The sequence below is a fragment of the Anastrepha ludens genome, chromosome 6, assembly GCF_028408465.1.
Source record: "Anastrepha ludens isolate Willacy chromosome 6, idAnaLude1.1, whole genome shotgun sequence".
NCBI lineage: Eukaryota > Metazoa > Arthropoda > Insecta > Diptera > Tephritidae > Anastrepha > Anastrepha ludens.
In genome coordinates, this window is record NC_071502.1 from 1,944,251 (window position 1) to 1,958,169 (window position 13,919).

Here is a 13,919-nt window from a genome sequence, read left to right on the forward strand (position 1 = left end):
GACCCGGGTAACCTTCGGATGTGTATGTACAATGTGGGTATCAATGGAAGCTGTTGGTGAATGCTTTAGTCCAGAGTATTTTTCATGCCGCTCCGTGACTAGGGTCTCGAGATAGAGACCAAAACGTGGACCCTAGAATGTGTTTGTACAATATGGATATAAAATTGAAGCTGTTGGTGAATGCTTTAGTACAGAGTATTTTTCATGCCGCTCCGTGACTGGGGTCTCGAGATATAGGTCAAAACGTGGACCCGGGTAACCTTTGGTTGTGTATGTACAGTATGGGTATCAAATGAAAGCTGTTGATAAGTGCTTTAATACGGGGTAATTTTCATACCTATTGATGACTAGGGTGTAAAAAATATATGCCAAAACGTGGACCCGCCGTGTCTTTGCACCGAATTAAACCAAACTTACGCACATTGTTAAGTAAGTATTGAAAATGGGTTTCGTAAAGTTTGGTTGTAATTCGGAGCACTGGCAACGGGTACAGCGTTCTTTTGAACCAGCCATAATGTCGCTTACTTTTTTAACGCTTGGGGCGGAACTGGACTGTAAAATTGACAGTGTGAGTTACAATGTGTCAATATTTCTTTCTGATTTGGATGCCATAAGGAAAAAACGTAAGTGCAACATGTAAAAATTGTTTGTGAATTTTTTTGGAGTGGATTTTGGAACAGTAAATAATTTCTTACGAAATTTGAGAATTTAATGTGAAATCCGAATGAAATTATGTGTTCGTGGAAAAAAATTTGTTTTCGTTTTTTTTTTTTGAAAAATATAAATGGATAATGGTTATAAAAGTTTAATAAGCTTAAAAAAACTTAATAAAACATATAAATTGAAACGAAAAATTCATGGATGATCAGGAAAAAAGACGATTGTTTCTTAGTTATTCATTTGCGATGATTTGAAATTTAAAAACAATCTTTTTTTTCCTGATTTTCAATTTATATTTTATATTTACTCAAAAACAAATAGAAAAACAAATAATATTGTTTATGCCAAAGCGCTTGAATAAAGAATAAAGAAATAAATAATATGAAAATCATATATTTTCTGTTCTAAGCCATATCTATTCTATTTTAATGTCCGTTAAGTTGGCCCCGCCATTTTTGAATTTCGTGTTTATTGAAATTGTGCTGCAATGTGCTATTCTTGTGCCGTATTGTGCCGCCAAAAGAAATTTTATATCTATTTTTTTCTATTATTTTTTCAATTTTTAAATTATCAACCGTTAAGCTGGCCCCGCCATTTTCTCCGATCTGGAAAAATTAAGAAGCACTGAGTTCTGTTCGACTTGTGCTGTTTTGTGCCACTTTTTGTTTTCTCGTAATTGCCAAAATAACAGTGAAAAATTTTTTTTTTGTTTTTTCGAAACACACAAAAATTTTTTTTTGCGAAAAAATTACTTGTGCTGTATTGTGCTATGCCTGTGTAATATTTTTGCCCTCTAGCGTTTTTTTCTGAGGCGATAAATTTATGGAGAAAACTTAAAAAAATAATGTGTCACGTCTCAGTTTTGTTCACTACCCGGTATATTTGTGTATTATATGGCGCGCCTGAAAGTTTACACTTCAAAACAAAACACTAACACTACAGATTTAGCACACATACGGCAGTGTTTTTTTTCCAAAAGGAAACCTACGCTATCAAGATGACACAAGCATACACAGTCTTCATCTATACTTGGACATCTTGGAGGGGCATGTACTCTTTTGTTTCGAACTGTATCAAACGAGCAGTCCAAGTGAGTGGACGTGCGTCAATAGTTTTCTGTTTTGTGCACCGTTATATCGGTGAAATTATAAAATTGGATAACAAATTAACATCACAATCTTAAAAATAAAACGCGTTCTTTTCTTTGGTAAGTAGTTTCCTCATTTATATCTCATTATAGCTCACTGAATTGAAAGTGCAAAAAACTTTATTCGATGAGCTATAAAATTGTATGCAATGTTTCGTCATCTGAACTCCAGCTGTAAGTCTACGTAGAATTGCACTATCAACATAAAACATACGGCATTTTCTTCGTTTTTTTTAGTAAATGAAAGACTCACACTTTTAAATTTTAGCAAAAATTAATTTAATGTACTAAAAAGTCTTTGTAATGTCAGAAATATATCTCTGTATATATTGTGTCTCTGAATGTGTGTCTATATATACGTGTGTCACTCTGTCGACACTCAAGACACAATTGTGGGAACACAGATGAAAGTGTCGTACGGAAACACACCTATACCTATCAGTGTGGCCACACTGATTTCATTATTCATTTTTATTCACTATTCAACTGAATTTAACGTCGTTATGAATTCGAAGAATTAGATCATTCGAGAAGCGTTCTTACAACTACAAGACACATAAAAATTAGAGTTCTTTTACAAGTTAATATATTCATCTTAATCTTGAGTTTTATTGGAAATAAAGCGTGTTAGTTTTAATATAAAAATATATGTGGAGTTTTATTCCCCCACACAATGTAAACAGAAACACACATTCACAGACACAATATATACAGAGACACATTTCTGACATTATAAAGGCTTTTTAGTACATTAAATTAATTTTTGCTAAAATTTAAAAGTGTGAGTCTTTCATTTACTAAAAAAAACGAAGAAAATGCCGTATGTTTTATGTTGATAGTGCAATTCTACGTAGACTTACAGCTGGAGTTCAGATGACGAAACATTGCATACAATTTTATAGCTCATCGAATAAAGTTTTTTGCACTTTCAATTCAGTGAGCTATAATGAGATATAAATGAGGAAACTACTTACCAAAGAAAAGAACGCGTTTTATTTTTAAGATTGTGATGTTAATTTGTTATCCAATTTTATAATTTCACCGATATAACGGTGCACAAAACAGAAAACTATTGACGCACGTCCACTCACTTGGACTGCTCGTTTGATACAGTTCGAAACAAAAGAGTACATGCCCCTCCAAGATGTCCAAGTATAGATGAAGACTGTGTATGCTTGTGTCATCTTGATAGCGTAGGTTTCCTTTTGGAAAAAAAACACTGCCGTATGTGTGCTAAATCTGTAGTGTTAGTGTTTTGTTTTGAAGTGTAAACTTTCAGGCGCGCCATATAATACACAAATATACCGGGTAGTGAACAAAACTGAGACGTGACACATTATTTTTTTAAGTTTTCTCCATAAATTTATCGCCTCAGAAAAAAACGCTAGAGGGCAAAAATATTACACAGGCATAGCACAATACAGCACAAGTAATTTTTTCGCAAAAAAATTTTTTTAATGTTTCGAAAAAACAAAAAATTAAAAAAAATTAAAAAATAAATTTTTATATTCTAAAAAATTATTTTTCAATTTTTCTCCATTAATTAGATGTCTTAGAAAAAAACGCTAGAGGGCAAAAATATTACACAGGCATAGCACAATACAAGTAATTTTTTCGCAAAAAAAAATTTTTGTGTGTTTCGAAAAAACAAAAAAAAAAATTTTCACTGTTATTTTGGCAATTACGAGAAAACAAAAAGTGGCACAAAACAGCACAAGTCGAACAGAACTCAGTGCTTCTTAATTTTTCCAGATCGGAGAAAATGGCGGGGCCAGCTTAACGGTTGATAATTTAAAAATTGAAAAAATAATAGAAAAAAAATAGATATAAAATTTCTTTTGGCGGCACAATACGGCACAAGAATAGCACATTGCAGCACAATTTCAATAAACACGAAATTCAAAAATGGCGGGGCCAACTTAACGGACATTCTATTTTAGTGTGCCCAGCGAAGGGGGCCGGGTTTGCTAGTATTTTATAAAAAAATTCTATAATTCCCACAGGTGGATATACATATATACAGTTATGTGAAAAATAATAAGGACAGTTGTCCCGTTTGTGTGTCACCGTTTTTTGTGTTTACGAATTCATGTAAAATGAAAGAATTTGTGCTAAAAGAGAGTTGTATAGCAAAGCTTGTAAACGACATTGAGAAATCCCGTTACAATTTGTGTGTCTTTTTCTTTCGATTAGATAACAAATTATTTTCTTTAAGAAGTGCGCGATTTCTGCTCTGAAAAATAATACGGACAGTTTTTCGTTTTGATAAAAATACAATACTAAAAATTAGAGAGACTTGTTTTTTTTAAGTAAGTGCGTAAAACAAATTCACAGCTTCACATTAATTGCCATAAAAATCATATCAATTGGCCTAAAGAAAAATGGCGTAACATTCTGTGGTCCGATGAAACAAAAGTAAATTTGTTTTCTCCTGATAGAGGTGTCCACCATGTAAGAAGGCCTATCCATCAAGAATTCAATCCAAAATATACTTTAAAGACGGTCAAACACGGCGGTTGTAGCATCATGGTACGGGGGTCATTCTCTTATTATGGTGTGGGTCCTCTATATCGCATCCAGAACATAATGAAACCGGCAGATTATATTGAAATTTTGAAAAATGCAATGCTGCCGTATGCCAAAGAAAATATGCCACTCATATGGGTCTTCCAGCAGGAGAGTGCCCATCAATTTACGACCAGCTTTGGAATCTTATTCAGGATGCGTGGAACGCAATACCGGTACATGTTTGTCAAAATTTGGTCGACTCAATGCCTAGAAGATGTGCTGCTGTTCTGGATAACAAAGGATCCGCAACAAAGTACTAATATGGCACTAAGGCTTTATGCAACAATATTCAGTTAAAATATCTATATAGTTTTACTTAAGTTATTTATAGCTTTAAGATTTCATGAAGTGTCCTTATTTATTTCACACGTTAAACTATATAAATTCATAGAAAATCACAAAAAAAATATATATATATATATTATAGGAATAGCAAAAATTTTATTATTAATCTTTTTTCTACCGTTTAAGAAAAAATAAATCGTTTAAACAAGAAAGAATTTTCGATTTTTTATTCGGTTGTAAATATAATGTAAGTTTAATGTCCCTATTATTTTTCACATAACTGTAAGTGCATTCATAACATTTTTTGCTGTTGTACTACTCTGCTTCAAAAAGGTTAGTGATAAGACCGAGTTTTGACAGTTTGTCGGGTGTTTCTTCTTGCTCGATCACGTAGTCCTATTTTTTATTGATGTAATTTTTCGAGTTTACAGAGTTTTGTATTTACTTGGATTTTAAAGCTATAGAAAGCAAATTTCAAAGCCAGTAAATTTCAATACACTCTGAAAGTAAATGTCAAAAATTTCAACCCGCTACGAAAATGTATATCTTGCGCAGTGCCACCACGTGCTTACTAATAGTTTAGGTTTTTTTCATGGCGGTTATTAGCTTCCGAGGGGCAATTGCTATCATAAACATCTGTTTCTCTCTTTCCCATGTTTTATTTCACAGTTGGAATCAAACCCATGGTGAAAAGAATTTTAGAGCTGTGCTCATTAACATACCGTTATTCGGCTTCGAGCGAATTCGACAGAATCAGCTGATGGACTGACGGCACTTAGGATGTGTTGACAAAAAACTGAGATTGTGTTGGTGATATACGAAAAATATCTACCAATGACACTTCGTCTTCACAACGACTGAACGCGTGTGTGAATACATGTGAAATGATCGTGTAGAATTCGGCTGCCGAATCCCCCGTGACGTGGTAGCAATTTTCTTTTTCACCATAGTTAAAGAGCAAACCTTGTAAATCTTCATCCTTAAATCAAACTCAGGACCTACTGGTATAGGTCTTATAAGTAAGTATAAACATGTATAGTATGTTCATAGATGTAAATTTATTTACGTATACTGAAATGCTTTAGCTAATTTGGATCATAGCCTCACTTTTTAGGCTAATCTCTCGTCCCAGGACTGATGCATCTATTTCGAGGAAAAAAGTCGAAAAGCTTTAACAAATCGCTCATTTACTTCTAAAACAAAATTATTTTTAGTTGTAGCAGTTTACTAAACCCTTCCAGTGCGGGGTAGTCACCGATCGTCTTCGTTTAACTCATCTAACGGTAGGCCCAGAAATGTGCTGTTTCGGTAGGTTGGGTGCAGAGGAACAGGAAGGTGAGTAGGTTTGATAGGACATGTGAAAATGTGGTTAATATCGCGCGGAGTGCCTTCACATGCTGGATATTTACTGGGTATGCCGGGGTTGATTTTGATTATTCGGAGTTTTACCTACCACAATATCCAGAACGTAATTGGGTCAAAGTTACGCGAGTCTGCTGAAGCTCTGCGTCTGAAAAGGTGGTGGTTGGTTGGACTCCGATAACGGTATTCGGTGGTCGGGAGTTTAGGAAGGTGGTAAGAGACTCTCGATGAATTTCGTTTAATTTCGTTTCTGCGTGTATACTGTCCGGTCCAGTAAATGTAGTTGTCTTTTGTCCAGAATCCTGTCAGTGTAGTTGAAGAAATGCCTCCTGACATTCATGGTAATTTGCTCAGGCTCTAGCAAATGTCTGCTACCAACGTATCACTCTAGTAGAAATTGCTTACTGGGCATTTTCCTTCTCATTAACCGGGAGAATGGAATCCTCATTGTGTATGTATTACAGGGGGGCATCAGGCGGCACCCCGTAACTGCCGTGATTGCAGTATGTTGACATATCGGCAGCTTTTTCCACGGCATTCCCATGGCAGCCGGTTCTACGTTACCGGAATGACTCGGGGATTTTCCTGACCAAGGGCTGCCGCCCCAGTAAACTAGCCCTCTTTAGTGCACCGTACCTCATGTCTAAACATTTTTTGAAGATAGGTATGCAGAAATGCTGTGCTGTGCTGTGTAAAAAGTTCAGTACCTCATTGAATGAAAATATATCTTTCCTTTTACTTAGGGAGGCATAGTAAATTGAATATAATACTTTGAGGCGTTTTTCTCGACATTTTGGTTTTTAGAGTTGAGACACTATTGAGGTAAAAGAGCGATATGCACTTTTTTATCAATAAATGCTGAATTGAGAAAAGTGCATTCACATATACCTTTTTTTAATATCTATGGGAGTTGCTATTTATAATCGATAATTTTTATAATCGAGAGTGATTTCATTGTTATTCTAAAACTGTCTAGGAAAATCTATAAAATTTTTAATGCGTTTGAACCAATTTGCACCAAAAACAACGGTCGTCATTTTTAACAAAATATAAAATTTGTTTTAAAAAAACATTTCATCAGAACTGTAAGCGAACTCCAAACTAACAGCTTTTATGTTGCAACCATTTTGTGACTGGTGGCAAAGATAGAAAATCTTATTAGTTATCTAAAAGTGTATTCTCACATACATGCATACATATACAAATATACATATGGATATACGTTCTCTTGTAATGCAGCAACCTCAAATTGTCCATTTACTTCCTTTCTGCCTTCCTGTTTGCTCACATGAAACCATTTCTTCGATAGGTAAAGATCGCCATCCAAAGCCATTTTGTGCTTTGGATTACCTGGCTAATTTAGGTGAATACTCGTACACAGAAGGAGGCAGGGAGAACGGAACAAAAGCTGAATGAAGTCGATACGTATCAAGAAAGTGGTGGCATGCAATAAGCAATAAGCGGCTGTTGCAATATTTTATTTGCGCTGCTGCTACTTCTGCTGCAGATCACACCACGACTCGCTACGTGACCTCACAATGAAGGTAAAATTTTCACAATTAGCTTGTCGTCGGCAGAGTTCTGTTGATGGCCTGTTTGCTTGCTATGCTGGTTGGTTGGTGCGCCTGTTTGGTTTAAGTCTCATTATATTTTATATATACATACTTAATATATATCGGGTGTTTATTTACGAGCTTGAGCACTTGGAATGATACTAATTTATAAAACAGAAATTTTGTTGAAATGAATTTTTTTTAACAAAATCTAGTAGATAATTTCACGGCATTTATTTTTTGAATTTGTTCGCCGCGGCTGTGTGTTACATGGCCAATCGAGGAGTGCAATAAATCGATTGTTAACCTTTTGCATCATTCGACGGAATAATCCGACTAAAAACTTTCTCTTATCGCCAAGAACGGAAAAGTCCGCAATAAATTATTATTTTTTGTTCAAGTTTGAGGAAAATATATAATTCTGGTAGTCCTGTAACATTCTTTTTCATTAGAAAAAAAATAAAAGTCTTGCCGACGCAAGGTATTTTGAGTACATTGAATTCAGTCAACATGGCGCGATATCACTCGCCATTCACCGTAACGGCAGCTCATTCCTCATTTCGAAAGATGTCGCCAGTACTCTATGAACTTCGCGAAAAGATATATTTATTTATTTATTATAATTTTTTTTTTTTTTTTTCAAAGTAAATTTCCACAATTTGGAAGCATAGTTTTGGCGTTAAACAATTCCTGATGACCCGCCAAACCTTACTAAACAGAAATGTCAACACCATATTTATCGATATCGACACCGATAATTCTCATACAGCTGAAAAAACACCCGATATATAGGCATGCCATTATGCATATATAAATCGGTATGTATGTAGAGTAGAGTAGAGATTTCGCATCATCATTGCCGGCGTGACGTCGCTTTGTACTTACTTTTTTCCTGCAAGTATTTTTTATGCTCTGTGAATGGTATTCCACTGAACGTCTCGGAAACTATATTCCCATTCCTGCCTACATATGTACATCCGTACATATTTACGCGTCGGCTTCATTGGCTCATTCATCATTCGTGTGGCCCTGTGAACTCTTCACCTCTGTTCTCTTCTTCGATACGCTGTGTTATTTTCTCCTTTTCTGATTTCCATTGGCAATCTTCCGAGGCGTATTTTTATATTTAAGTAGAACATTTGCATATTTTTTTGCGGCAGGGTCGTGTTGGAAGTGCTTTATATTTTCAGTCGTCTACTTAAACAATTTCCTTTTGACTAAAGCTTCCTATTTTCTGAAACTCGCTGCAAATGGCCTCGGGTGTGCCGTTCTATTGCCTGGGCTATTCTCTATTTCTATTTTTTCCGATACATTTCTTGTAGCGTTTTGCATAAAAATATGTATGTGTATGTTAGTATAAGTATGTAGGTATATGTATGTATGTATATTGAAAAATAAATTTTGTGCTAAGAACGGACACTCTTCTCACTTGCTTCGAAAAACAATTTTCTGCTTTCAGTGGCTAATTTCCGGTTGAAGTCTGTGCATAGTGAATGCCCCACAGTTATAAGTATTCAATTGCAATTTGTTGTTTGGATTTCTATTAAAAAGGTTTCACGTTTCATTATTTTTTCTTCTTCTAAATTTGTATTTCTTTCTTTGTTTAGTCTTTATTTTTTTTTTTGTTTTGCTTTTCTTCTATCTGCCACTTTTTGTGTTCATCGCATCTACGTAAATATGTTCATTGCTTATGCGATTATTATCTTAAGTGCAGGATTTCGCCCGAAGGATTATGGGCACGCGCACTTAATTTTTCTTGTATGAAAATTACCGTTTGAAAATTCTGGGTCGCGCCGCGGGAGCGCCGCTTCAGCCGGTCTGTCAACTAAAGCTTACTTCTCACTGTTGTTGTTTTTGGGTAATTTTCATTTTAAATTCCATCAGAAAGGAAAACTTTTAATGTTTTTATTGCACATAAATACAGAATATGAAAAGATTTGTGTAGGCTTACAATCTGTGAACGTTCACTCATACCGGCTCTACGCCATCAAAGTCTTACCATAATCCAGGAGCCACCGTAGTCGTCAATTGACATATGGTGTTAATCTGAAGGTTGTGACTTCCACAACTTGTAGAAAAAGCTAAAAATGCTTAGTCTAGCAGTCGGGCACGACAGTCAGTTCTACGTAACTGGATCTACTTGGATTTATATTCGGCCAGGGGTGCCACTTCAGCAGCAATCTTCGTATATGTATGGCTGATATTTGTGCTGTTACAACAAGAACAATCCGACAACCAGAAAATATTAAAAATGTTAAGTTTAAACCCTTTTATGTCTAGTCTAGGGTATGTTAAACAATGCATTATAATGCGCAACATACCATTTCAGAGTGAGCAGTGCGTTCAAAATTGATGAAAAATGCGATATTTAAACTTTATTTTATTATACTTTTCTTGGTTTTAGTGATTACTTTAGTACATCGGAGATAAAATTACTGCTCAGAGTCCGACTGAGCATGGAGAACGAGTTCACGTCGGGAAGGAGGAGAAAGAGCGTGCTCTGGGCTAAGGGCGTAGATGAAGTAAAAAAAGTTAATCAAGATTTAAAAATATATAGAAACATCGCCCAGCGAAAATTTTCTAATTTACTCATCACTTATAAGCGAATAAAAAAAAGAAACAGTACATCCGGTAGAGAATCAACATCATGGCTTCACTACGAAGACTTTGATGAGGTGTATGGTACCAGGCACTCAATCAATGTGCCCACTCAAAATTTACAAAGCTCAGTTGAGCTGCCGATGTCGATATTAAGGGGTTAGGGGTAGTCAGAATTTTCAAAAAATCGATTTTTTTTTGCATTTTCTTAAAGTATAATGTTTTAAAAATATTGTGTAAAAATTTGAAGTGAATCCGACAAATACTTTTCAAGTTATTCAACAATTAACAAAGGGCGCTCGGCCGCTCCGGAGCCGATAGCAAAACTTTAAATGCGTTTTTCTCAAAACTATGTTTTTCAAACTGGTGAACACTGTAACTTAAAAACCGCTACGTAGATTTCAATAAAATTTATACAGCTTTTGAAAAACATAAAAAACTTGTGCCTGATCGAAGGATTTTTTTTTTCAAAAATTTCGATTTTTTTTTAACAATTAACTGTTGGTTTTTTTTTCTAAAATCTGGAAAAAATTTTCTGAGGCCGCTATTTTGTTCATTTTGAAAAAAAAAAAAAAGCTTCGATCCGGCTCGAGATTATCTATCAATAAAAATAATTTTTCTCATCCGATTGGTTTTAGATGAATCTGCAAGGACTTGTGATGTTCACCGCAAGGGACTTCTGGAGAAACGGGCTTCACACAAACAGCGATAACTTTTGCAATTATTAATTTTTTTTTTTGAAATTTTGGTGAAGTCAAGTTAAAACATGATGTTTTTATGCTATGTTTTTATTTTTGTTAAATAAATTAATTAAGTAGCAAAAAAAAATTCGTGAAAATCATCATTTTTTCGGGCCTCTGACTACCCCTAACCCCTTAACGGAACCTAATGATGTTGAGCCATCAAATTCTCCACGAACTTCAAGTCGTACAATCGCACAGTCTCGAAAAACTTGTTTTTGGATATTTTCCGTTTTGATATTAAACTTTTGACAAGATATGTCTTTCTTTTAAGCTTTACACGGTTTTTTTTTTTCTTAAATTTAATAAAAGACTATCGGTTTTTTCCTCACATACATCGTCCATGACCAAACTTAGTAACAATTCCATTTTACTGCACTGCAATTTTTCAACAAATCTATCAGTTGCATGAATTGTCACATTGACAGTGCTGCCAGCGCTGCAAGTACTGCGCATTATAATGCGTTTCTGAACATAGCCCTATTTGCTTCAAACTGCCTATCTGTTCCAGGTACTCAGCTGTAGATTCTAAAATTCGACTTTTTTTGTAAGTTTAGAAGCATATTTACGGGGGCGCTTGTTATTGGGATATTCTCTTGCAAGATTGCTAAGTATAAGAGGTTTCTAGTGCTATTTTTGCACTATTTTTTCATCAGCCTGGTTTTAAGGTCGTGCTTAGCTTTGTCAATTGCTGGCATTGGTCCTGCAGCCTCTAGGTATGGTCCTCCGCTTGGGGTCCATAAAGTGGATGCTTTGCTCACATCTATTTTATCGGCTCTTGATTGCTTGGGATATTCTCCATATAATTTTTTTTCAAAAGGTTCTTTTTTTTCGAAAAAAGGCTAAGGGGTTCGGCTGGTTTTTCAGAAAACATTTATATTAATTAATGTTATACATTATAAACAAATGTGTAGACACTGCAGCAATTCTCCCGAGGCATCTTGAATTTGATGTGATCTGCGTCACGCTTTGCAACTGGTGCCAATTTGAATTCGAAAAAAACAATCTACACGAGTGTAGCTAAAGAACCACTTATGGAATTAAAAAAAAAATTTTGTGTAATTGCGGAGTGTTTGAATAAATAAAAATACCAAAATTTGTGGGTGAAAAAAAATCGTGTTGTAGACCTGATCAAGGCGCTACGGGAGAATTTCGGAATTCCATAACACAAATTTTTTCAGCGATTAAATTGTTTGTCTCATATTTCCAGGAAAATGGAATCAACTCAAATTTTATTTCGGCAATTTGAAACTCCAACAAAAAATGTCCCTGGTTATCTTAAAAGATCCTTTGAATTTTTATGCGAATTTTTTTATTTATTTAATAAATTCTTTTAAACAATTTATGCTCACATTTAGGCGCTGATAAGCACAGTAAATAAAATGAAAATCAAGCAATAAAAAATTTGCAACAAATGCCTGAGGCATGCTTCATCTCGGCAGCAGGGAATTCTGTGCAGCCATCGAAAGCCCACACAACAACACAACATTACAATCAAATTTACTGCGTTGGTTGCTGGATTTAGAAACGTTTGCAAGAATTTGTGAATATTGTGCAAAAATACTTAAATTATATTTAATTTCTTGTATTCTCATTTGGTTTGAAGTGATCCGATGATTTTGTATTTATGTTGTGACTTTTAGCAGCAAATTCTTATTTGCTGATTATGTGTGCAGGTACGAACGTACTTAACATTGATAAATATATTGTATAATTTTAAATTATTTGATCATCGAATAGTTTCCATTGAATACTAACTGACGCCAAATACCAAACTCACCCATTCCATGGTAGCTGTTTATAAGTACAGGAAAGACGCGAGGTTTTGACGACCAAGACCTGCTGCCCCAGTGAATTTACCCAATTTAGTTAGATGATTAGATCGAACAGCTGATATCAGGTCAAAACATTGTGCGTTTCGCTAAAGCTCAGCGGTTGAGATGGTTTGGAGACTTACTCAGGTTGGACGACAGCAGAATTACAAAAATACCTTCATCTCTTTTATTATGGGCAGTAAAAATAGTGGGAGACCGCCAAGAAGATGGGCAGACGATGTTGATGCAGATTTACGCTGGAGAAGAGGTGCAATACACCGAGTCGTATGAAACGCGATTGTGAAGGAAGCACTGGCTTACCCCGAACTGTAATTGCTGTGATGATGATGAGCTAGATGTATTTCATCTCTCCTCTTTCGTCACTGGCATCGAGCCTAATCCTGGATCCGAAGTATATTTCTGCTGCGTTTGCCAAAGAAGGCCCCATCCGAACTCAATCTCAGTTAAATGCAAACAATGCAACGGTTGGAGCCACCTTAACACTTATTCAGGCCCGGATCTTATCAGAGCAGTACAACTCTTCTTTTAATTTACTTTTTGAAACAAGTGGTTTTTGCGTAATCAAATAAGTTTGGTCATAACATACAACCACAGAAATGAGGCAAAATTGCAGCTTCTTGTCCTTCTTTATGTTGATGCAAATTGTCCGATGTATGAGATTTCAGGCGGAATGTTATCTTACAACGCTTCAATTGCTTCTTTTTTGTTCACATAAATTCTAATTTTGAGACGATCACAGAGAAAGCATTCCAAAGTAGTCCAGTCCAGTCGCCTCATAATTCTCCATACATTTTTTGTTCCAGGCTCTGTTGGTATTTTGCGAAAATACGCATTTCTACAGATCATAATTTTCGTATTGCTGTCAAAACAAAAAGAAACTGCTAAAAAGAAATTCGAACTTGAAAGAACCTGTACTGCGACCCAACCTCTAGCATTTTACTTCAATCTTCTTTGAATATCTCATTATAACCTAAAAATGAAGGATTATTTACTGTTTGAAAACTTCAATTACGAAATTTCGTCGAAATGTTTTTTTTTTATTTTATTATCTAGCGGTTGTTGTTACTTTACCTATAAGTGCGAAAAATTTGATACTTTATTTAGTGATAAGATAACACTTTTAGGGACGCCTAGGTAATGAGAATTTCTTTTTAGGTAAGAGAATTTTCTT

General features: G+C 35.1%; 1 protein-coding gene across 10 annotated transcripts in view; it reads left to right on the top strand.

Moving 5' to 3' along the window:
• Window positions 1-13,919, top strand: part of LOC128865694 (mucin-2) — a 146,702-nt gene that overhangs the window by 12,103 nt on the left and 120,680 nt on the right. The window lies entirely within an intron of this gene.